At 41.7% G+C, this 25,080-nt stretch overlaps 1 long non-coding RNA gene across 1 annotated transcript in view; it reads right to left on the bottom strand.

The window, feature by feature from the left end:
- LOC121668436 overlaps positions 1 to 25,080 on the bottom strand; it is a 203,741-nt gene that overhangs the window by 72,826 nt on the left and 105,835 nt on the right. Inside the window, exons 7-9 of the long non-coding RNA XR_006017377.1 lie at positions 16,636 to 16,792; positions 4,545 to 4,646; positions 323 to 418 (exon numbers count right to left, since the gene is read on the bottom strand). This is a non-coding gene — a long non-coding RNA (uncharacterized LOC121668436). The remainder of the gene's footprint in view (positions 1 to 322; positions 419 to 4,544; positions 4,647 to 16,635; positions 16,793 to 25,080) is intronic.

Below are 25,080 nucleotides of genomic sequence, written 5' to 3'. Positions count from 1 at the left end.
CCCAGCAATTTACCACACACTGCAAGATGATTACAAACATCGTCTATAAACCTGAGCTGGCCTAGGGGTGGAGCTGAGAGATGAAGCAGCAAGACTAAGAAATATTAGGGCTCTGAGGAAGAGATTGAGCTGGACCCTCACTCTGCCGCACTTACATCCCACATCACAACCTCCTCAATTAAGAAAAAGAAGGTAAAGTAGTAAATACCTGAAAAAAAACCTGAAAAAAAATAGGTGACTCCCTTTTGAGAGGAATGGAGGGCCAATATGCTGACTAGACCCACTATGTCATTGGTTAAAGGTCATGGGAATCAGGAGATACCTGAAAACTGGAAGAAAGCAGAAGTCACCCCAGTCTTCAAAAAGGGCAAGAAGAAGAACTCAGGGAGCTCCCGGCCAGTCAGCCTCAGCTCGGTCCCTGGAACAGTGATGGAGCAGAGAGGAAAGTGGTGGATATTGGTTAGCTCAACTTCAGCAGGGTTTTCAACAGTCTCTCACAATATCCTGATAGACAAACTCAGAAAGCGTGGACTGGATGAGTGGACAGTGAGGGGGATTGAGAACTGGCTGAATGACAGATCCCAGAAGGTCACGATCCATGGCACAGGGTCTAGTTGGAGGCCTGTCACTAGTGGTGTCCCTCAAGGTTCAATACTGGGCCCAGTATTGTTTAACATCTTCATCAATGACTTGGAGGAAGGGGCAGAGGCCTCCTCAGCGAGTTCACTGATGGCACAAAGCTGGGAGGAGTGGCCGATACCCCCAAGAGCTGTGCAGCCCTTCAGAAGGGCCTTGACAGGCTGGAGAGATGGGCAGAGGAACGCTCTGAAACTCAGCCAGGGCAAATGCAGGGTCTGCACCTGGGCAAGAACAACCCCAGGCACCAGCACAGGCTGGGGGCCCACCTGCTGGAAAGCAGCTCTGAGGAGAGGGACCTGGGGCTCCTGGTGGACAACGAGCTATCCATGAGCCAGCAGTGCCCTGGGGGCCAGGAACACCAATGAATCCTGGGGTGCATTAGGGACAGCACTGCCAGCAGGTCAGGGAGGGGATCCTGCCCTGCTACTCAGCCCCAATGAGGTGTGTTTGGAGTGCTGTGTCCAGTTCTGGGCTCCTCAGGACAAGAGAGACATGGAGATCCTGGAGTGGGTCCAGTGGAGAGCAACAAAGACAATTAAGGGATTAGAGCACCTCTCTTATGAGTAGAGGCTGAGGGAGCTGGGTCTGTTCAGCCTTGAGAAGAGACAACTGAGAGGGAACCTCATCAGAGTCTATAAGTATTTGAAGGAAGGATGTCAAGAGGAGCTAGGCTCTTCCCAGAGTTGCCGAGCTTAGGACAAAAGGCAACAGGCAGAAACTGATGCACAGGAAGTTCCACCTGAACATGGGGAAGAACTTCCCTGTGCAGTGACCAAGCACTGGCACAGATTGCCCAGAGAGGGGGTGGAGTCTCCCTCACTGGAGATGTTCAAGAACCATCTGGACAGAATCCTGAGCCATGTGCCCTGGGACGCACTTGCTTGAGCAGGGAGGTGGGACCAGATGACAATTCTAACAACTTCTGAGACCGAAGGATGAGCAGGGTATGGAAAACCAACACATCAGAAGGGCTTTGTTTATCTCAGTCACAGGAAAAGCTCCAACAGGGCTTCATTTGCATTTGCACAAACACCAAAGTGTGCTACAGTAAGGTTCTTGTCCTGGGTTGCAGTGTATTCTATCACCATCCTCATGAGCTGTTGAAACCAGGAGGGGCAGTGTTTTCCTTGCCTCCTCCCCCCAGAGTATCTTTCTGTTAATGGCCCATCATTGTCCTGCTGCATGACTCAGAGATAACTCCCTCCGGACTATCTTCTGTTAATGAGCCTAATCAACACTTGGCCTCATGACTCATTACCCCATTGTGAGATGCTCCACCCAGAGGGAGGAACCAAGCATCCCATCGTGGATATAATCTGGGACTCTGAACTCCAGAGACAACCCTTCCTACTGGATTTCCAGAGGACAGGAGCTGCACAGCCACCATTGGACTTTCTGAGGAAGAGCAGACTCTTTTTCTACAGGATCACTGCTTCAGAGGACTGCAGCCATCATTCTACCAGACTGCTACCACCACCCTGCCTAACAGGGTGTCAGGTTGTACCTTGACTCTGTCAGTTTGAACCAGTGTTTTCTTTTACTTTTTTTCCTTTTCCTTAATTTCCATTAAATTGTTATTCTGACTTGGTGCCTCCCACTGGTTTGTTTTCAAACTAGTACCGTTCTCTAAATTGATTAGCTGGAGGAGGGGAAAGCAGGCCTTCCTAGCAAGTTGCTTTGAAGACTCATTTGCATGCAGCGGCATGATGCGATGAGCAATCGCATGAGGTGATCCAGAGCAGGGGCATCCACTCAGCTCCAGAGGACTCCGCCCCGGGAGAGACCACAGAGTTAATCCTCAGCTGCAGCTACCAAGACAGTTTTTCCTGAAGTGCTTGGGGGACAGACTAGTTTTTGACACAAGTTTACCATGCTTAATTTGATGCTTTCATAGAAGCATGTCCATCTCCATAATCAAGAACTTTTCTCTTTGCTTTCCTATTTTGATTTTAAGCTTGTCTAGTCACAGTATTTTGACAAATTTAGAGTACATCAGCATTAGGGATGTAATACATTCAAGTGATGTTGCAGACAAGCTGTATGCAAACTGAGACAAGTCTGGGAATCCATGGGGTCATGGTGAAGTGCTAGGAACAAAGGGAAAAACTTCACGGGGAGGGATTATTCACTGGTTTCTGACACAGAGTTTCAAGCTGAGAGAATCAGCTGCTTTGAAAAAGTCTCACATCATCACGTATGTCCCTTCTAATAAAAACATCAGGTAATCTTATGTTCCAGATGTAAAGTACTCAGATAGCTTGCTTATTGACTGCACAATGGTATTCAATAATTTACAGTGGTAAATTCTTCATTAAAGCTGGTTTCTAGCTGTGTCTCAGAAACTGAATGTTCATTTAAGTGAAAAGTGACCCTGAAATCATTGATACTGAGCAATCTGACCTTATGTGGGAAAGTGTGCAAGTCATCAGACAGATTGCAATAACGTATCTGAGAGGTGAAAGATAAAAGCCCAACTACAGTTGGCTTGGCAAGAAGTGTTCTCACAGGAACATACTGCTCCATCAACACTGCCATTCACAGAAACAGACCGGCTTTAGGCATGGTTTCTAAGACGCAGAGGAGTCTGCAGACCAGACAAAAATCCCTTCTTGAAAACGAGAACTTAAATTATTTGCTGAACTGAGATGGACCAATCAACCCAGGCGAGAAGAGAGTAATTCCCCAGGAAAACTGCCGTGTATACAGCTGGCCTGCATGATGAGAAGGGGAGCTTGAACTTGTGGCTCCTGCCTGCCAACAAACTTTTGTAAGTAACTAGACCAAGACCATTTAGTAACTAGACCATAGAGACTTGTTTTAGTCTCTATGAGTTCAGGAACTCAATGACCATTTTATATATGTATATGAGAGTGAGACCATTCACCAGGCAGGTGGTCCCACACTCTTGCATCTCTAACCTGTAATTTTTCATTGGAACTACATTTCACTGCTCTCGTTCCAGCACCTCTAGGTGAGCTACTTGCCTCACATTTTAATCAAGGTAATTTCCAGCTACTGATAATTTTTATCCTCCTACTCTTACACTGATTTATAGAAACTGTGATGAAAGATCAGGAAAAAAAATCTGTTAGTGTTAAATTGCTTCTTTTTTTTAATAGTAAGCTGGTTACATTAAACAAAAAAAAATATTAAACTGCCACACTGACATTGAGCAGCAAGCTGAATTAGATTTGCTTATTGAAAAAAAATTCAGCAGAAATGAATTTATATTTCCTTAAATGCTGCATACGTGCAAATATTCTTAATGTTCAGTGAGCAGGCAGTTCAGTAAACCTACAGCATGCTATAAAACCTTAGCAGCATCTGAATGGGAATATCACAGAAAAAGGAAATATGGGTGCAAAATATGCCTGGACAGAAATCACCACTTCTCTGTACAATTACATAGTTTATTACAGCTGATCTTTCACACAATTAGTAAATTAGATCAGGATGTTCTAAGTTCCTTTTTTCAGCAATCTGCAAAATATTAAAAGCAATAAAATAATAAATGCAGACATTTATACTGAAGTGCCTATGGGGCAAGTTGCCATATTTCAGGCTTACTAAGGACTTTATCGCCAAATCCCAAATTATGGGCCTCTGACATAAAATGAATCCTTTTAGTGCAGCTGTGTTTATTTTAGTACAGAGTATGCCTACGTTTGTGCTTTAGTTCAGATCATGAACATGCTTTTGAAGGCAGATTGTGCAGTTGCTGCCACTTAGCATGCTTTGATTCATATGATGGAAAGGCCTCAGAGGATACTTTTACAATTAACCAGATTCTTTTCAAATTAAATCAAACTGGATGATGGGGTTGAGGAACACATTTACTGTCCTCCAGCTGCCATGACCATTTTGTCCTTTGGACCAGAACAGAGCTAGTTTGAAGCAAAACTCACCTGAAATGCGAAAAAAATTGCCCTCAGTGAGTCCTCAGCATCAGCTGGATCTCCTCCTATGGCACTGAACTTCTTGCACGTGTAGGTACAGCCTCCAGAGACCTACAGTAAGTACCAACAATTCCTTTCCATCCTTCATAAGGAAACAAAATCTCAGCCTCAGTGTCCTGTGGGTTTCCCAGGCAAGTGCTTTTGAGCCTCTGATGTACAAATGAGATCACAAATTAACAACTACAGAGAAGTTTAACCTAAGATCTTTCCCAAATGGCAATTGACCTAATATTATCCTACAAAACCACCAATGACGTTTCAAATCCTGCTGGTGTATGTCATTAGAACAACATTGCTTATGTCATGTCATATTCATGGGCTTACATGAAAACCCCCAGAAACAAATACCTCCCTTTTGTCTTTATTTTAGACTGTAAGGCCACTGGCTTAGGCACCACAACATTGTGATATGAGAGTGGAAATCCCCATTCTGTTTATGACTTGTACTTGCTGCTGCTTATCAATTCAGCAACATCACCTCCCTGTGTATGTACTTCATGAAAGCTAAGCATGCTGGTCCACACATTTAGCAATTAGGGATTTCCATCTTTAGTTAAGTTATGCACTGTTACTGAAGTGTCTCAGAAGGACAGTCAGTCTCAGTAATACAAAACCTCCTACAACAGATAATGGCGCTACTTCAATGTCAAGTACCTAGACTTGTTGAAATATTTTAAATTTAAATTTGAAATCAAACCATAAAAGTTGTACAGGATATTTTAAGTCAAGTATAAGCTCTGCTTCTGTGACCTTAGACTTATCTATATCATTTGGTGATTTTATTTATTTTGCTTGAGGATAATAAATAACGGGAGTAACAGCTAGTTTCCATGCAGCCACATAATGATTAGTGCTCCCAAGGACAGAGCTCAAGTGAATGTCACCCCTTAACCCTGTATCCCCTCAGGAAGTTTAGTTGTTAACATAGTCTCAAACAAGAGCAAAGTAGTATGTAGCACATACAAATTGCATAGTTATGTAATTATGCAAACGACACTTGCATGAAATATGTCATCCATAAGAGAAAAAATACCACTAAGCCTTGTGGAAAAGAGTTTGCTGCATTTAGAGGAACTAAATTTAGATGCCTAATCTAAACACCAAGGCAGCCATTATCTGATTCTGTTTATAATCTAACCAGGGAATAATTGCAACTCACTCTGCCGAGGAACAACATAATTTTCAAAGTAGTGGGTGGAAGCCAGTGATGCACTGGGAGGGATTAGGAAATACATGAGCTGGATGGCAAAGTCTTTGATTCTGAATGGAAACAGAAGGAGACCCTGGCACATCCGGGTCAGCAGTTTCCTACCAGCCAGGACTTTGAGGACATGCTGTGTAGACCATATTCGAGTCCTTGCCCACACATAGTAGATCCATGTCTCGGTTTTGAAAGACAGGTGTCTGCTAAGGAAGGCAGAGGCCCCCCTTGAAGTGGCAGATATAACCCCTTTTCCCTCCAAGTTATTATATTTTGAAATCAAGAGCCTTTAGGCGAAGATGTGGGAAATAGGAATAACAGTTCTTTACTATATATATGTATGTATATAACCAGTCAAACAAAACAACAACAACTATGGCAGTAACAGCAATCACAAACCCAGTCCCAGCCTTCTCGGCTGTCAGGCTATTTCCCCTCGGGTGCAGTTCCGCTCGCAGCCGGCAGGGGCGCTGGCGGCTCCCGGTGAGCAGGGCAGGCGCGATGGTTCCCCCGCGGCTGCAGGGGGCGCTCCGGAGCGAGCTCGGGAAACCCGCGGCTCTGGTGCCCTGGGATCCCGGGAAGGATGGAACAAAGGCTTCACAAACCCCTGGGCAGCTGATCCCGGGCTCTCAGGAACAGCAGGCTGAAACGGCAGGCTAGAACGGCGGCTGGAACGGCAGGGACGGATGCAAATCCCGGGTGGCAGGCGAGATGTATCCAGATGGGAGAACCCCACGGAGGCCCAGGCAGGCAGGGCGAGCAGGGCTACAGCGTAGCGAAAGCTCGAAGCAGCAGCGGGGCAGGGCAGCCACAGCCCGGTCTCCAGCAGGGCAGGGAAAGCGGCTTTTGGGGTCCCGGCGTTGCTTCCAGCAGGAAGAAAGAACGGCCAAAAAGAAAGAAGCAGCAGCTCCTTTCTCTGCAGCTTCTCTCTCCGGACGCTCAGAGCGAACTGACCCCACACCCAGGTGTAGACAAAGGAGTAGCCAGGCCCGCCCCACTCCCCTTTTTGTCTTTCTTAAGTACAGCTATTTGTCCCCTAGCAACATGCATATGGGAGAAAATTCCTTTAACAGGAAAAAAACTAAGACTAAACTAAAACCCCAACAATCCACTTCTGTAGCTTGCCAACAGATGTATTTCACAGGCTTTTCTGGATTTGATACAAGGATAGAACCAATCTTGAGTTTCCTGAGTTCCCATTGCCTACATTTTTATAAGGCTGTGACTGTGTTACTCAGTTTTGGCATCGCAAATGTACAGTTCACTTTGCTTTTATATGTGTGTGGCATAGCAAGCTTTAAGAGGATAACACTGGCATGCTCTAGCAAAGCAACCACACCAATACAATCCTCCAGGGGCGTGTTCCACCTTAATGCCAGGGCCAGCCTAGGAGCTGGTAATGCCAGAAACTGTGTGTAAGGGACATCTTTCACTAGCCAGCAGCACAGGACTGACCCTAGGAAGTTGTAGGAAAATAAGAACCAAATGGTAAAATGGAATGTCTGAACACGGAAGGTCCTCTCAGGAGTTCTTAAGAATAGCAAAGCCAAGGCAGGACTTCTGCCTGCCTGTCATTTAACTTAAATCATAGCTATTCCCTGACAACACAAGATCAATTTGCAATGCTTTGGAGATTCTGTGTGTGTTTGCTTTGCTTGCTTTCTCTTTATTTGGAGAATATAAAAGAGGATAGGAAAAAAGACAAAATTTTCAGAGGAAATCTTGTTCCCAAGGCTGAGAGCGAGCAACTGGAACAAAAAAGCCTTTTCTTGATAAGGAATAGAGTGGAATTACAGAGCCATGAACAAAGCAGCACTATGTAAACCAAACTTAACACAGCCTGATGGGCCAGTCAGGTGTATAAACATGTGGACATCAGAAATCTGCTTACACAGAAACAGAAGTGATGGCACTGAAAAACTTTTCAGAGAACACATTATTGCTGAAAGGCGGGTACAGAGTTTAACCCAGACTGGGAAAACTGCCTGCACTTTTGGTTTTCCAGTGAAGGTGGTAAAGCAGGAGTTATTTCAAGCCTAGACATGTAGACACAGGGAGCAGAAGAAGTTGTTTGTGAGAGGTAGGTGAAATTGCCAAAGAACATTAGGACTGGTTGGGAGTTAAGGCTGAAATAAGTCGCTGTGGGGCAGCTGAACGATCATATCCCACGAGGAGAATTGGTCATGCTCATCTTACAGAGAAGACTCATATACTGAGGAATGACTTACCTTTTTTTGAAAGTGCAAAATGTAACAGAAGATCCCAAGATGTACATTATCTACAGCAAGAGTGGAAAGCTTAGACCACTTTATCACTATACTACAAAAGAACTTGGTATATTCTGTGTAAAGAGACTTTATGATGAATATTTAACATCTTTTCAAGATGCAGTATCAAAACCACTGGAACTTCTAGAAGAAGAAGAAAAAAGAGAGGTTCATGGAAATGTCTGTTAAACTTGCTAGTTCTGCTAAGTGGATAAAGTGGAAGGAGAGCCTTACTTACACAAAGAAACCATAACAGGGGCAAAGCTAGCTTTCAGTAGTAGGGGAAAAAAAAAGAAATCTCAGTGGGGGACCAGAAAAAAGGCAAGACAAAAAAGGCAAGAGAAAATTATTTAGGACTCATCCACAGAGCACAAGAAGAAACTAAATTATGAAGACTGGTGCAGCTAAACTCCAAAACTCAACACCTTTTGCTATTCTGAAGCTGAAACTAGAACAACAGGTGCTGTAAATCCTGTCAATCTTTGTAGTGGTTTTGTGAGGTGGGCAGATGGGCCCATTATAAAATCATCAGCTTGTACACAGCATTTCAGTACAGCTCAGTTATGACCAGTGCATCTATTCCCATGTTTCAATTCCCACTTATTTCCTTCTTTGCAGTGAAGAGAGCACAAATGCAGAGACAGAGCAATTAAATTGTCATTCACAAAGGCTGGAATTGAAGCACCTCTTCCCAACAGGGGCATCTATGCCTGCATTCACATTATCACTAGATCCTTCACTGTTTCCTTTTCAGTGGTTTTACAGTTGCCTAATAATTAGATATTCCGTTAACTGCTGAAAAAACTCCAGGAAACATGATATGAAAAAAAAAAATAAATGAGAAAGTGGTACATCTGTCTGAGGAAATGCAGAGAAAGCCAAACTCCATCTGTCTGCATTCATCTGCCTGGACATCCAATGTAGATTGTCCAAAAGCCACACACTTGCAGAGTAGGTAGAGCTGCACATCAATTTGCACACCAGAGCTGGGCACATTAGCTTGCCACCAAGAGAATGTGCTGATTCAGCCTTTTGGCCAGCCCTGCCTCATGTCCCATTAGCCCTGGCCATAGGAGACTTGCCCAGTCTCGCTGTTCCCAGATGAAATTTATTCCCAAAATCTATCCCAACAAACCACCACAAAATACTATCTTAGTTTCTTAAGCTATAATTAGATATTTCATTCCCCTTGCACTGACCTACTGCTTTTGAGAAAATTTTGCCTTTGTTGCTAGATAGGAATAGTCTTTTCCACATGTAACAAGTTTTCATTAATTGTTTTTACTAGTGTCCTTTCAAAATCACAGGCCCCAGCATATCTCCAACTAACACCTGGTGACAGTTGCTTTAAAATCTGTTTCTGCATGCAAGAGTTGACTGGCGAAAGAGGACAAGATACTGGCATTGCAGCACAAATAAAGGTGGCAGGTCAGGTCCAGAGTGAATGACAACAGCATCCTTCAGGCTAGGTAGGGAAGGGCAGGACAGGGAACACAGGTGCAGTGCAATTGAGGGGCAGATGGGGAATAACTGATAGGAACACATGGAGAGAAGACAGATGATCCTGAGGTTTATAAACCCTTCTGTATTTCTTGAGGCTTAGCAGCATTCAGCCAGAAGCAGGAGCTCATTTTATTTAAAAAGGTGCTATCTTGGCATTACAGAAATAGACTGGTCTCTGACTGGAATGACATTAATCAGTCTCACTATCACTGCTATAACAAAACTCCTCTCTGTAGCTACATAGGATATGGCTACAGATATGCAGAATATGGCTCCAGCAGAGCATGGTCAGGGACTACTGCAGCAGATGATTTCCTAACAGCAGTAGAGCCATGTCTGTATTTATCCATCCTGCTGAGCTCTGTGCCCTGCTCCTCAGAAAAGTGGCCTTTGCCATATCCCAACATGACAGATGTATCAAAAGATCTGCTTCTTGGTGACAGCGTTGCACATAATACCAGGTGCAGAACACGAGATGATATCAAGGAGTTGCTTAGCTATCCTTGCTTGCTCAACATCTGTAAAGTAACAATGATGAAGCTAATTAATTGGAGGCAATTAGTGCAGGTATCTGAAGCAGAAAGAATATTGTACAAAATTAAACAGATTGACTTTGGATGTGGTTGTGTCTTTTTCTACCTTGTCATGATAATTTCTATTGAGTTACACAGTTGACATCATGGGAAGAATTCAGTTTGGTGTGAAGATATTTATGTATAGGCATTCACAGACAAATGCCTAACCTCTATCTTTATTAGCAAATGCTAAGGAGCTCCTTAGGGAGAGCTCACTTAGACACCTGCCTAGAATTCAGATGCCTAAACATAGACAACCCATGCTGTTTGGGTGCTGTGGAGATCCCTGGACCAGTCCCTAGCTTATGCTCCAGGGAGTGCTCCTGGACCCCTCTGATACTGGCCAGTCTTGTGCAGACATCTGGGGGACCAAGGGGCACCTCAGAGGGCCCTCAGAACTGTGGGCAACTGAGAATTGTCCATAATGGCCTTGCTGAAATTATTTGGACTGTCTTGTGTTCAAGAAATGACTGGACAAGGCATTCAGTGCCATGGTCTAGTTGACACGGTGAGCTTCAGCCAAGGGTTGATACTTGATATCAGAGGCTTTTTCAACCTAATTGATTCTGTGACTCTGTGATCTGCAATAATTTTCTGTATTTGTTTCCATGAATATATAGCAAGGTTTTATGCTTACATAATGTACATAAAAATAATGCTCTTGAAAGTAGATGGTCTCTGTCAGCTGAAGTTTCAGTTATGTAAATAATTTACTGTATCTTCATTAAATCCATGAACTTTTCCTTTGTTTAAAAAAAAAAAAAAAGCAGCAAACAAAACCAAACATATATCCCAAAGAAATCTGTCTTTGCACACAATTTATTTGTATTTCTGAGTTTTATAAATGAGCTCTCCACATGTCTCCATTAAGTTTTTAGTTCAGATCAGGAATGCATTTCTGAAGCCAGATCTCCCAGTTTTGCCCAGTTACCATGCCTGCTTTCCCTCTTGATCTACACTCTCATTGTATGTTTCAGAATCACTAGACTGAGATTCTAGATATGATGGGGGATTAAAAATTCAGTATTTGGAGAGACATTTAACTACTGTTTTTCAAAAGCTGTGGTGAAACAAGGAGCTAAGAAATTAGTAAGCAGAGAGACCTTCCAAAATAGAAAGAATCTTCAGAACAAAACACAAGTTTATCTGAGGGTTACTGCAAAGGGAATCAGTAGCAAACACAGTAGGGAATCAAGGAAGAAAACATCCAGATTAATATATTGCATGAATCATGAAATATTACTGAAATAATAATGCATAGCATCTCAGTAGCTTTTTTTGGCAGATTACATGGTCAATGGAACAGGATATAAATACCAAACATTGATTTTAATAAGGCATTTGAAACATTCTGAAATATTCTTACATTCACTGGTTTGGACATACTCAGGGTACCATGCTTTATCTATCTGTAATATCACACTGAGACATCTGACGTGGTATTTCCACTATATTCACATTTGGGAAAATGAGGGGACCGTATGTCAGTTTTACAAATAACAATATTTTTCCTTGGGGATGCGACAGCAATCTCTTATTTTAAAAACTGACCAAAGAGATCTCCATTATTTATAGTCTCACGTTCAAAGCTGCAGAACCCACTTTTCAAGCATCACTGAAGGTCAACAAGTGCTGGAAAGAATTGTTAATTAATTTGAGTTCCAAATGAGGAGCATAGCAGGGAAACACGTTGAGAAACCATATAGCCTGTCTTCTTGACTAAGGCTCTGGAGAGAGACTTGGGAAATTCAAAAAGAGCAGCCAGAAACCAAGTCAAAAATCTGCTGTTTGTAATGTGGGCATCATTATGTGACTTGATATCATAAAATCCAGACAATAACCAATTTCTTGGTTCATGGGAGGAGCCCACAGAACAGAAACACAAATACCTAAGGCAATGCACTAAGGAGCCTCATGATATTGTCTAGAAACACTGAAGGAGATACAAACTGGAGAAATGCAGAGAAGGGAATCTGATGAATCATACACTGCAGGATAGACACTCTGTGGGAGAAAGGGAACAGAAAGGTAGCAAGGCTGAAAAAGATATGAGCAGTGTACACAGGAAGAAGGGTCAGAACTGGGACTGTGGTATTCAGTAACAACAAAAAAATAAGCCCAAACTAACAGCCAGTGCAATTTGCAGCTCTTTTATTAGTGCTCCACTGTGTGCAGTCTGTAATACAGAGCTTATGAGCAGGAAGGCACCAGGCCCCGCCCCGCCCCGGGGATCCCATGGGTTTACCAAGTCCACCTGGGAGATGGCAGGGGTTGGGTTGCACTTCCTGCTGGCATATTCTTGAAAGCCCACCCCAAACACTGCCATCTGGCTATCTTCATGCCAGGATGAATTGGAAGGGATCCAAACAAAAGCAAGACAAATGACAAAGAGCTGGAGGGAATGACTTCAAAGGAAAGATTAAATGAGCTAAAATATGCATAGCACGGCTAAGGAACCACTGTAGGTCAGGACACAGGGAATACAGTTAACTATGAGCCATTCTTAGGCAGAGGTGTAAATGAAGAGGTCTATCATTAACAGTAAATAGGCAGGCAGAAGAATTTGTCATCTTATTAATATTCTTCTCCTTCAATTTTTGCTTGGTACATGGTAGCTTTACTGTATCATCATGGAATGCCAGCAGCAGGAAAGACACAGGCACTGAAAAAACACCCCTCTTTCTTACTAGTGAATTTTGAATTTTGTTTTACAATTCATTTCATTGCCTCCTCTCCTTTCTTACTGCTCTAGGCCAGGCTCATCATTACACAGGACTAAAGAACGAGTTTTCTGTGAAACCAAGAATATTTCAACAAGGCATGTTCAAAATTATTTATGAACATTTCCAGTACTGCTACAAGATTGCTCCTTCTTCTATGCCTTGCAGGACCAAAAAGTCTTGGAATTCCTTGGGTTCATATAATTTCAATGAAATAATAAATGATATAATGATTTTTCATGAGAATTCCTCCTCCCATCTGTTTTTGTTGTTATTTTGTTGTTGTTGTTGTTTGTTCGGGTTTTTTCTGTTCTTTGGGGCACAGGCAGAGACATCTGAAAACAGATTCACCCAAGTCTCACCTCTCAGAAGGAGAATCCTTGTCCTGGCATCAGTTCCCTGTTTAGGTAGATTGTAGCTAATCAGGGAGGGCAAAGACTATCTACGGAATTTGTGCCTAGGACAATTCTTTCCATGTTACTCTCCCCTATGTCCAAATGCTAATTTTTCAACAGCCACCTTTGTACTGTTTTCCTTACATCAGTTTCTTCTTTGATTACTAATGATGGTAAACTTTTCTCAGTAAGGATTTACTTCCCTTGTAAACCTTTTGAAGATGTCACTCCCACTATACCTTTTCTTCCTTCTCACACTTTACGCACTGGTGTAATTTATGCAGCTCCTTTTGTGTTATTTTTAACATCAGAAGGCCACTACCTCGGCTGCCTATAATCACACAAGTGAATGTTTAACACTGAGGAAGATTTTCTTGAATCATGGAAGACTGAGTTTCTTCCAGGCAGTAACATTACCCCCAGTGATATGAAAGAGAAAGACACTTGCTTTGCTAAAAATTGTTTTAAAAGTATGAGTTAAGAGCATCTCATTCCTTATGTTTAACAGCCATTTGACCAGGAACTGAAAGAACTGAAAGAAAACGACTGAATCACAGAAGTTACAGCTGTGCAAAGCTCGCACACTGGGACTTGCCTTGTCTGCTCTATGTTCTGCTCTTTATATTATGGAAGAGCTCCCTACACCACCATTTGCTTTCTTTTTCAGGTCATATACTCATGAGTTTATTTTGATGAATTTCCCCATAAAAAATTGGGTTTGAGTAATCTCTTTATGGGAGTGGAATGGTGCATTTTGGCAAAGAACCTCTGTATGATATGTATTGATACTTCTGTGCAATATTATGCATACATTACAACCAAAATTAAATTTCACACTGAGTATTTTATATTGTCAAAAATGAGCAGTTCTGGGGATTCTATTTTATTTAGAAGTGAAAATAGATGGAATTCTATTTTTTTACAGGATCTGGTAATACCTTTTCTTTTCCCTTCTTGTTGCTTTCCTGGTGAGCAAGCAATCAAATTTTAAAACGATTATCTTTTCCCAACCTTTGGCTATAGTTAACAATACCACTTAGAGACTGCAGTTTGAAAAGTTACAGTATAATTGATGCAGCATGAAGTGAATCAAGAGGGCAAAGTTGATAAGCAGATATTAACATAATCTGCTCCTCACATTCCAGAGAAGTTCACATTCTTTCCCAGCATGTAATTTCCTTATAGAAAAATACTCCTACCTTCACAGCACAGTCCTTTCTTGGATGCACAAATGACAGCTTTAACATCCTGAAAGACACTCTGTAGTCTTCCCTGCTGACATAGCCTGGACATTTGGAAGTGAAAAATGCCCAAGTTTGGGAGGGTTTTTGCACAGAGAGCAGTCAGCCAACAGCAGCCTTCTCATGCAGCTGTTTCCACATACATACAGAGCCAAAGGCATGAATAAACCTTTTAGCTTCCTAATAACATGTAAACACACTCAAATCAGTTCTGCATTAGATTACTGATTCTCATTTATGTTACTGCCTGAAAACATATGAGAGTGGCTCAGAGGAGATTCTTTTTTTTTTTTTTAATTTACTTAATTGTTTGAATAAGCAGACATTAAAGGAAAAGGGCAGATTAATTTGTTCTTTGAAGGGATGCATGCACTGCTAGCTTTCCAGTGGGGCACACTGTTTCCTCTCTACTGCAGGCACACTTGTGAAATTAAAAATTCCAGAATAAAGCCAAAGGTTTAGATACCACCTTATTTGGGCTCATGATTAAGCTTTCAGGTACTGTTTACTAACACGGCCATTTTCCAAATCTGACCACACACTTGTGAGATGAACCAGTTTTGAAATACCCCATTTGCCCATGCTCCACACAGAACCAAGGAGTCATATCTGTGATATCTCACTCTCAAAACCAACACAGCAAGTTTCTTCTGCTGCTTCAAGTAGTCTCTGCATCAAGCATGGGCACCAGCGTGTGAAGAGAAAGGGACAGAAGGATGTGAAAAAGGACTGAAGAAGTCAAGTGTGGTGGGGTTCCTCCCTCAGCATCTCTCCTGGATTCCTACCTGGAGACTACAGTCAGTCAGAAAGCTCAGCAGCTTCCCCATATCTCCAGATGTACTCACATGGCACATGATGCCTTGAAGTGGCTACCTAAAACCAGAGGCTAGACAAGAAAAAGAGACTAAAAGTAGGTATTTATTAGAAGGGCCTTCAAAGGTACACCTTGGGAGTATAAAGCCTATAAGGGGCTCCACCCAAGATGGACCCTGGGTCACAGGTTCTTCGCACTTTTATAAGTGTGGTCCATTTGCATATCAGGGTTAATTCTCCAATTATAACTACAGTTAATGATGTAATTACCCCAAGTTTGCCCCTCCTCTTCAAAGGCTTTTAGTTTACATATTTTGGGGCCTGGGACAATCAAGGTGTTTTCAGAGAGCAAACCTAGAGAGGGTTTGTTATGTCTAATCAGCATGAGAGAACAGCAGCTAACAGGCCACATGAAACTTCAGAGTTACACAGTAGGCAGTACAGGATTTGAAAAATACAAAAGTTAAAACCTAAGGCATCACAAATAGGTCCTGTAGTTATATGTGGCTATTTGCCAGCTAGACACGTCAGAGGAGACCCTATAGGATCTCCTTCCTGACAGCTGTTTCCCAGAAATAGAGCCAGTGTTAATAACAGAAACAGGCAGATGCAGCGGTTGCTCAGCACATCGGAAATGAGGCCACTTGCATTTAAGAGCTTATAAATGGATTTGGTTTTCTAATTTCAGGACCTGCATTTGAGGGAAAAAAATCCTAATTCATCATATGGTTTTCATTTTTAACCTCTCTGTAGATGTGCAGATCTTTAATTTTCAGTTCCGTGTATAGACATTATAATATCTCTAAGTATAAATCAGTCAAATGGTCTTCCTGTATATAAATTTAGTATTCCCTGATCAATGTATCTTTCATATGCATGAAAGAACTACCCCACACGCTACTGTGTGTAGCCTCCTACATTTCCCTGTTCTTTTATTCAGTGGTATTGGATTTTCTTTTTTTTTAAGCAGTCATACTCCTTTGACAGTACATAGCTGTCTTGGTTCTGTCTCACAGGTTTCTATACATCAGAGACCAGCTTTAAAACTATTTTGACAGGTTAAAAGCTGGGATTTTTCCAGGGACAGGATGGAGAGAAGCAGGAATGAGAGAAGTGAAAAAGAGTATTCCTTGACACCCCCTAATCTCCTCAGAGCAGATGGCACTGTTGTTTTCAAGTGGCTTCTGTGCACAACAGCCATTGCAAAAGAGTGAAAGTTGGAATGCTGAAAATAGTCTTTTTGGGAGATACATACATATCTGTCTGTGCATCTATCCAATATGCCCAGCTGTGAATGCATGAGCAGACAAATGAGCAAAGCTTACCTTCCTTCTTCCTCCCCCTGTCCATTCACTAAAATTAATTGTTCCCCAAGATGCTGTAGGCCACATTGTTAATTATTGTCTCTCTCTTCTGCACCTGAGGCATCACACTGGTTTAGAAAACAGCCTGGAAACAGATGGAGAGCTGCTGGAGATGAATCTGAAGGTATGTGAAAAAAAAAAAAAAAAGGATACAGACTTTATGATACTGCAGGCTCAGATGGTCTATTAATTTTCAATAATATTCTGGAAAGGGAGGAGGTCTCTACATGTTTTCAGGCTTAATTTGTTTTCAAAAAAGGAGTTACAAGAGCCAATTACTTTTATGATTTCATCACAATCATTTACACGCTTAAAGAATATTTATGGGAAAATATTCCAGTCATCCCTGCACCAGCCTTGCTGTTCCTTAGACAAGCCTTCCCCAGCAGGCAGCTGTACATGCACTGTGCCTGACAGCACCAAGGCTGCCTGTCTTGCAGACCAGACAGAAATGCCAGCTTGAACTGGATGCAGCCTCTTGCCTGCTGCCTTAATGCCACTGGCTCATCCCCAGCACCTACCTAGCAACCTGATTCTGCCACCATGTTGCCACAGAAAGCCACAGCAGCCTGGGGCAAAGCTGTCCCTTACATGCCCAGCCTGCCTCCACCCCACTTGCATGAGACAATGTCCTGACACAATCTCAACAAAAATGCTCCACTCTTTGATCCAGCCTGGCAGTTAACAAAAAGCCACTGCAATTGTTGACACCAACTGGTTTTTCATCTTCCCATGCTGAGGATCAAAGCCAGTACAACCATAACAACGAGGCAGGGATGTCTCTAATGGTGCTCAAAGCTGTCCTGTCCTTGCAAAGGCACACAAAGCACAGGCATCCAGACCTACCCGGTATGCATCATGCCAGCTTCAAAACAGGTAAAAGGGTTTCCCTTTCACAAGTACTTCAATGTGATCATTTTCTGTGTAAAAGTACCCAAGAGACGTATCCAAAAACCATAAGCTCTTCTAATAGAGCCATCTTAGCCTCTTCTAAGGGAAAACTACTGCTGCACATAAGGAACAGTTGCAATTTCTAAATGGGGAAAAAAAGCCTTTCAGACTTGGCTGGAAGTTCAGCTCTGCACATTAGCCAAATTACTTTAGAAAGGCAGTGGAAAAGTTATTAATAGATTTATCAAATGACTATCCAAAGGAATCCAGACATTTTAGCCAAGAAGCAAGAAAAAGCGAGTTAGATATAACACGATCTCTGATCCATATAAGAGTGAGGAAGAGAAGGTGATATTTACAATGCAATGGCCACCCTTCCTTTTCCAGTGTTGGCATTGTGCATATTTTTCTGGAGCAGAATCTACTTGGTAGAGACTGGTACACAATTTGTCATGTGTTTTACACAGTTTGCCAGGCTGTTATATGAATGTGTAAAGGAACTCTGGAACTTAAGTATGGTGTAATTTTCTGCAGTACCCAAATTCTGCATATAAGTATTTTGCAATCCAGTAGAGATTTTCAACTGACATCACTTTATGAAATTCTTGGTATAGAAACAACTAAATGCATAATGCATTGTATATGCTCCCATACATTTAGCTTAAATCACTAAATCTACTGTCTCTCTTTTAAAAAACTCATCAAACATAATAATAATGTCACAAGAATCAGTCTGTATCATTATCACCTGTACAGGTTAATAAACAGTTTATTGTTGCTTGACCTTGGGATTCCTAATCAAGGACTGGAAGTGAAGGATTCTTAATTTGCCTTTTCTCCTGTTCTGCAGATGGTGCAAAACATGAACATTTAAAGCCAGTAGGGCTGGATACTTCTCCAGCTCCCCCTCTCTCTGCAAAAGCACTATCAAGGCCTCAGGCACTCCATCTGCCCCATGGGTAAGAGGTGGAGGTAAAGGTGGCTCTTGCTGAATTATCTTGCCCCTCGGTGCTGCAGAGGATGAGATGGGTAACTGGCCAGCAGTGGTGCTGAGCCAGAGCACTGCAGACCTCCAAAAAGCAGTGCTGCAAATAATACTAACATTTGATCTGGAAAGGACAATCTATTTCAACACTTCTTTAGATTCCTTTCTTCCTGCACTGAACCTTTTGTTTTATTTTGGACAACAGTTCTTCGGCAAAATGCAACTGTCTTCAACAAATTGCTTTTCCCAGCTGTCACTGTCATTGTACCAAAAGTTCAGGGTGATTTATTCGACCTGTAGCAGAGGTGTAAGACTAAGACTTTAGCTCTTCTCCATTCTAACAGGAGTGTTTCCTCTGGTAGGAGCAGTCCACTGATGGGGGCTATTGACTGTAGATAGGCACAAAAGAAAGATGCCAGTATGTGGATACCTATCAGACACTCTAAGGTTTGTAGGCTGGGCTGAGAGCAAATTTGTCCAATGGTGGGGATATATAATAGACTGTGCCCTGGCTGTCATAGGCCCTAAGACGCTTCCTCCATTTCTGCCTTTTATGAGGGAAATGAGAGAAGATCTATGAAATCAATTCACACTCTCAAAACGGTGCTTTAGTCATGGGTCACACAATTAGCCACATCTGCAAAGCAGTACATTTGCTGATTGCTAAATTCTCACTTCCAAGAACCTGGGCTAAATCTTAGTTTAAACACCTTGGTACATGGAAAAGATGCTGCCACTGCACACCTACATGCCAGGTATTTCAATGAACACATGAATAAAGGAAGTTTTTTTCTCTGGAAAAAAAAAAAAAAGGTTGTGGCTGAAAGTCCTGGTCTGTTCTATATCATTTGTATCCCCTCTTGCTGTACCAAGATATTTCTATCCTTTAGAGCCACATGATATTTCTGGTGAGAAGTATATCTCAGATAGACTTTATCTGTTAACTTTTAACTCACACTTGGTACAAAAACCTTTTACAGCTCCACAAAATAAGATTTTCCCTCTAGCATCAATTATCATTCATCTAGCTATTGAAGAAGCTGACAGGTCTGTATTGTCCTTGCTCTCCTTTTTCATGCATCTTCAAAGATATTTGCCTTTCTTTCACCTCATGGCACCTCAACATCCTCCTCACTTCTCAAAGATATTTGCTAACAAAGCTTTCAGACATCATCACTCCACTGTTAAAAATTCAGCATTGACATCCATACATGCAACCTGATTTAAAATTGTCTTACTTAGCCAGTTCCTCACCCCTTACACTGCTAAATAGGGTTACTTCTGTAGGCATGTAAGGCCTGGTGAAGTAACATAAGTAAAATAAGTAAATATAAGTAAAATATGCTAAGCAGTCTTCTAGTTCTGATAATGAACAATAGTAAGGCCAAAGTGCTGCTATTTACAAAATATTGGGAGTTGTTAATAGACATCACAGACTTTGTTGTATGCGTCAAACGGATCATATAGGACATCCTTCTGTACAAGCCTGCCAATGACTCCAGTGACCTTGCTGAGCTCACCAGAGAATGATCAGCCCAATGCAGAGAGGACAAAATAGAAAGCAAAAGCAGAATGAAAAACAAACAAACAAACAAGTTCTCTGTCATACCAATTAGCAAAGCAATCTTTTGGGGGATGATGTCAGCACAAGCTGGCATCTGCTCCTAGGAGGGGAAAAAACAAAGTGAATGGCAGACAGGAGTGAAATGTTTCCACAGAGAGGGAAGACTTGCTTTAAACTTCAAACAGGAGACACTGCTAAAAGAAAAGGAAATTGAAGAGCATCAGAACAGGCTACAAGTGATGAAAGCAAGCCAACATGAAGGAAAAGGAGAGCAATCAAGGAGGATAAAGAGAGCTCCATGAAGTAGTTCTGCCAGGGGACCATGTCAAAAGCCAAAACCAGTGCAGCTTTAGCACTTTAGTAGAGGAGAGAAATCCAACCCAATGGTAGCCAGGAGAGGACCCAGAGGTACATAAAGCCTTCACTGAATGGATGCACCATGAGCAAAAATGTAAGGAAAAGAAGAAAATTTGCACTAATGTCTCATACATTCTCTCATAAAATCTGAACTTTCCCCAAACCAGCACAGCCAAAGCAGCTAAACTACTTGCAATATTTACATGTAGTGCCTGCACCTGTTAATAAGAGTGATTATTAATTTTCTGCGCATAGGTCACGTAAAAAAGTCACGTAGTTTCTCTGTGATTTAGTTTCCCATCTGTAAAGCTGCCACCTCTGCTTCATTAAAGGCAAAGAGGCAATAAATTGAGAAGGAAGAATATAAATAAAGAAGGACAAAGCAGATGATTTAATGGCAACATCAGGCTCAGATCCAGATTAAAATAAAAAGTATATAAAACAGTGAAACAGTTAACTGATGTATTTTATAATAAAAACATAAGCATCTTCCAAAATATATCTGGAAAGGGAACAAGACAATTCAAAGTATCAGTATGAAATTAAATTCCTCTCTTTGTTGTAGGCATTCACAAGCTCCGTTTCCTCTATTGTCTCCCATCTAGTAAGACTTTTCCCCCTTCTTTACTCTTCCTAATTGTCAAGGTTTAAAGGACACTGAAGAGCACAGGATGGGTTCATTAGAATTGCAAAGTATCACCGAATACCATTTGCAGCAGGGCACCATTTATCTCTGTTGCCACACCATACTGTGAGGTGGCACCAAAAAGCAGACGCTGCAGTCCAGAGCTAGGGAACGCTAATCATCCTACATCAGACCCAAACCATGCAGGATTCAAGGTTAACTGTGGTTGAGAACATCTGTTCAAGACAATAAATGACTCCCAACAGCAACTGGGAGTGGGCTTTACATTTTCGACATGACCAGCTTCTTTCTGTTGGCCTAGAAGACCTGGGTCAAATTCTTGGTCATTTATTTCAATCCCTTATGTCTAAATAACCACTTCTCTCTCCTTCCTTCAGCAGAGGACACAACTACCTCTCCTCAGGCTCTTTGAAGGCCACCAGGTTGTTACCCACAGTAAAAAATGAACATGACCATGTCTTTCTTTGCTTAGTTGCAGTGAAGTAACAATACAAATTACAACTCCTGCACAGACCTCAGCACAGCAGTCTATGCATAAATACCATTACACAGTTTAGCTAAAGGAATCTGTCCAGCCAGTTGCCCAGGTTCACCCTAAAGTCATGTCCAGACTGGCACCTCAGTTTAGTCTGCCCCAGAAATTTCTACCTTTCCCCAAAGTTTACTTTAAAAATATTTCTATTTTAATGTCTTTCATATTAAATGCCACACATTATGTCCTGTCCTATAGCAAAAACAAGCAGAACTGGAAAAGGTACTCAGTCAGCACTATGTTGTGGTGCCAAAGCACAACTAAAGAAGTAACTATGACATTGCCAGATCAGAGACTGCACATTAAATTACTTTGCATTTGGTCTAAGTCTGTAGTCCTGCTCTTATTTAAGTCAACAGCAAGCCTGCAGCTAATTGCAACAAAAGTAAGATATATTTTAGGGAGCCACCATAAAGAGGTAGGCAGGATTATCTAATGACATATGCGTATTTTACTAAATGTGTTACTTGTCAAGCTAATTAGTTACCCTGCAAATGAAAAGGTCAACCCTGCATAATATTTGCATCTCATCTTTCTGAGTCAAATTTCCTGTACATGGTAGGTGGAAAGAAATAAATTCTACCAAAGTTGTGAACGGCTGATAGGAACACTTTGGCAGGCAGAGGAAAAACTTGCAAAAAGCTGTTCAAGGTTGATTTGAAGCTAAGAACATGGAACGTGTCTGTCAGGACACCAATCCCATGTCCACCAGCTCCATATCGTGCAATTTGTTTTGAATAGCTCTGCAGCTGAGCAATACATTGAAACCGTCAGTCACACTTTTTTCACTGCTTCTGCTGCTCTTTACTAATCCACATGTGCAAGTTGAGGAGAGACAAGGCTCATGAAATCACTCTACTTTTGACCCCAAATTGCCATTCTCTAGAGAAGAGTTACCTGACAAGCCACGCTATCGTGTGCACACTCCACTGTGTGCATATTTCCCCCTATTTCTACAGCTGGAGGAGAAATCCATCACAGTACAACTATTCTACACCTGCAGCTCACTAATTTTGAAGGTCTCAGAGACTTACACATCTACAGCAGCCCTTTTCTTTTCAAACACCTTTCTCATTTACATATATCTGGAGTATGAAAACTTGACACAAAAACAAATGCTTGAAAGATATTGACAAAGCCATTAGAAAGAGGTTAAAGAAAAATCATCAGAAGCTTTCTTGGAAAATATCAAACTGAAACAAACAATGTTTCAGGGCAGTCAGCAGATTAACCAGGAAATTTGGAATTTTTTCTTTTTCAGTGAAACAGCCAGTTTGTGTTTCAGTCTGTAAACATCCTATGCCAAAAGAGGATCTTCAGAGACTCTTTGTCCTTGCTAAAGGGCTTTACTTAATGGGGTGTTACATGAAAAAGCATATCTGTCTTTCAAGAAAATGTGCCCTGCAGGCTCACTGAAACAGTGGCAATATCTAGGGGAAAAGAAAACCAGGATATGAAATATGTCCTGGCTATTGTAGGTTTAAATATATATTAAGTCACTCTGCCAGGACTGAAAACTCTGGTGTCATAAATTTCCCAGCAACCTGTGTGCACTAAGTAGGTGTCAGGGGACCCTGCTCCCTTCGACAAGGAGTCACATCTTCCAAGCAGTGAATCTCACTGGCAAAGGCTTGAGTCTTGCTTGCAGAAGCTGCCCAAGCCAGCTCTGAGCTCACTCTCCAGACAGGCTCTCCACTGCAGGGAAGCCACAGGGTCCTGGGGCGCATCCCCCTGCCCTTGGGCCGGCCCTCTGCAGCACTTCCACTGTGACTGACACATGAGCTGGGAATTTAAAGCCCTTACACCTATATTACAAAGGGTTATGTCATTCTTCAAATGACAGATCATTTGAAATACCTGAATTATGTCAGACTATTTCTTTTGTGAGCCAGGATAAGAACTTTGCACCCCACTTAGCTGGCCTATATGTAAGAGGAGCAAGTGGATTGCTTAAGACACAATATAAAGAAAGTTTAGCTGATAACTTGTATTTCAAAACCCTTCATTCCCATATGTTTGAACCAAAGTTTTAAATTCAGATGTACTTAAAGATGCCTTCTTTTTTTTTTCTGGTGCATATACAAGCTTATGGACAGCTAGCACTAGGAATCAGCCAGGCTGTTACAAAGGAAGTGAACACATACTCAGTTCTAGGCTTCGGAGAAGACATAGCCCCCTCCCTATATCTTTCATCAGGCAGGATTTTCCTGAATTCAAATCGCAATGAATATGGCACTCATGTCCACCCTCCTCTACTCATGGTTCATCTAAGAAATGCTTCCTTTTGGCTCTGAGTTACCCATCTTACCTGTCAGAAGGGATAATAACTCCTCTGTGTTACATCAACTCAATTATCTAAAAAGGAAAAAACAAAATTTCCTGATCTTACTCGTAACACTTGCACAAGAGAGATTTAGGAGGTAGCAGTAAATTTTAAACTTTTTTCTTGTGTGATCCTGGCTGAAAGCTCTCTTTCCTCCCTCATTTGATTTTGATTTGGTTCAAGAGTTTCTATTTCATATGCAACTGTTGAAATCTTCTGGAACTACTAAAAGCCCCACAATATGTACAATTGTGGAATTAATCTGAAAAGGTTTTGGTGTTTGGAAGGCAAACATTCTGTGTCAACTTTAGCATTTTATGAGCAACTGAAATTCCCAGTGTTTACCTCAAGGGCCCAAGTACCTTTAAACCCAAATTACCTTCGAAGCCAGTAACCAACAGTTCCATTTGGTACCTCTTCTACTAGTTCAGCTCTGTGTTGTGCTATTTTCTCCACATCAGTCCCAACTGTCCTATTCTTGAACTGCATTTTGTCCTGCTCTTTAACATACAACTTGCTGTAGAAAGAGAAAATGTGAACAGCAGTGCAGACTTATTCTTAAAATAAATGCTCCCTTAATCAAAATTGGATGACTAACAAGCATAAAATTATGGCTCTAATACCACATATAATCGTTTATCTCATTGCAAAGAGGCATACATCATTTCCATTGTGTTCCAGCAGTGTTTTATACCCACTTTACCATAATCTAAATGAGCATGCACAGCACAGACAAATGGAGATTTTAGCCCATCTTATACATTTGCCTGGAGAGCACAATGATGTTTGTTGTGTGTGCTTTTAAAACTGTGTTCCTATAAATAAGCACATTAAAATGTAAAGACAAAGCAGTGGGCAATCTCACTGCCTGAGCAGTTTTAATTGTGAGATATACTTTTCACAAAGAAGGCATGTTTTTAATTTATTTTTTTTCTGGACAGCAATTTTAATAAAGTATATTTGAAACTTATATGAGCTGTGGAATAAGTTTGTTGAAGGGAATTTAAACCTGTGGATACATCAGCTCAGCATGTGGGTACTGCCAACCATACTGTCCACTCCTCATTATCTGGGATGCACTTAACAGTCCAAACCAGGGACTCAGCTT

Source organism: Corvus kubaryi, unplaced genomic scaffold (assembly GCF_017639235.1).
Source record: "Corvus kubaryi isolate FWS band 111438036 unplaced genomic scaffold, C.kubaryi_AGA036_p1.0 133, whole genome shotgun sequence".
NCBI lineage: Eukaryota > Metazoa > Chordata > Aves > Passeriformes > Corvidae > Corvus > Corvus kubaryi.
This window is presented reverse-complemented; position numbering and strand designations above follow the sequence as displayed.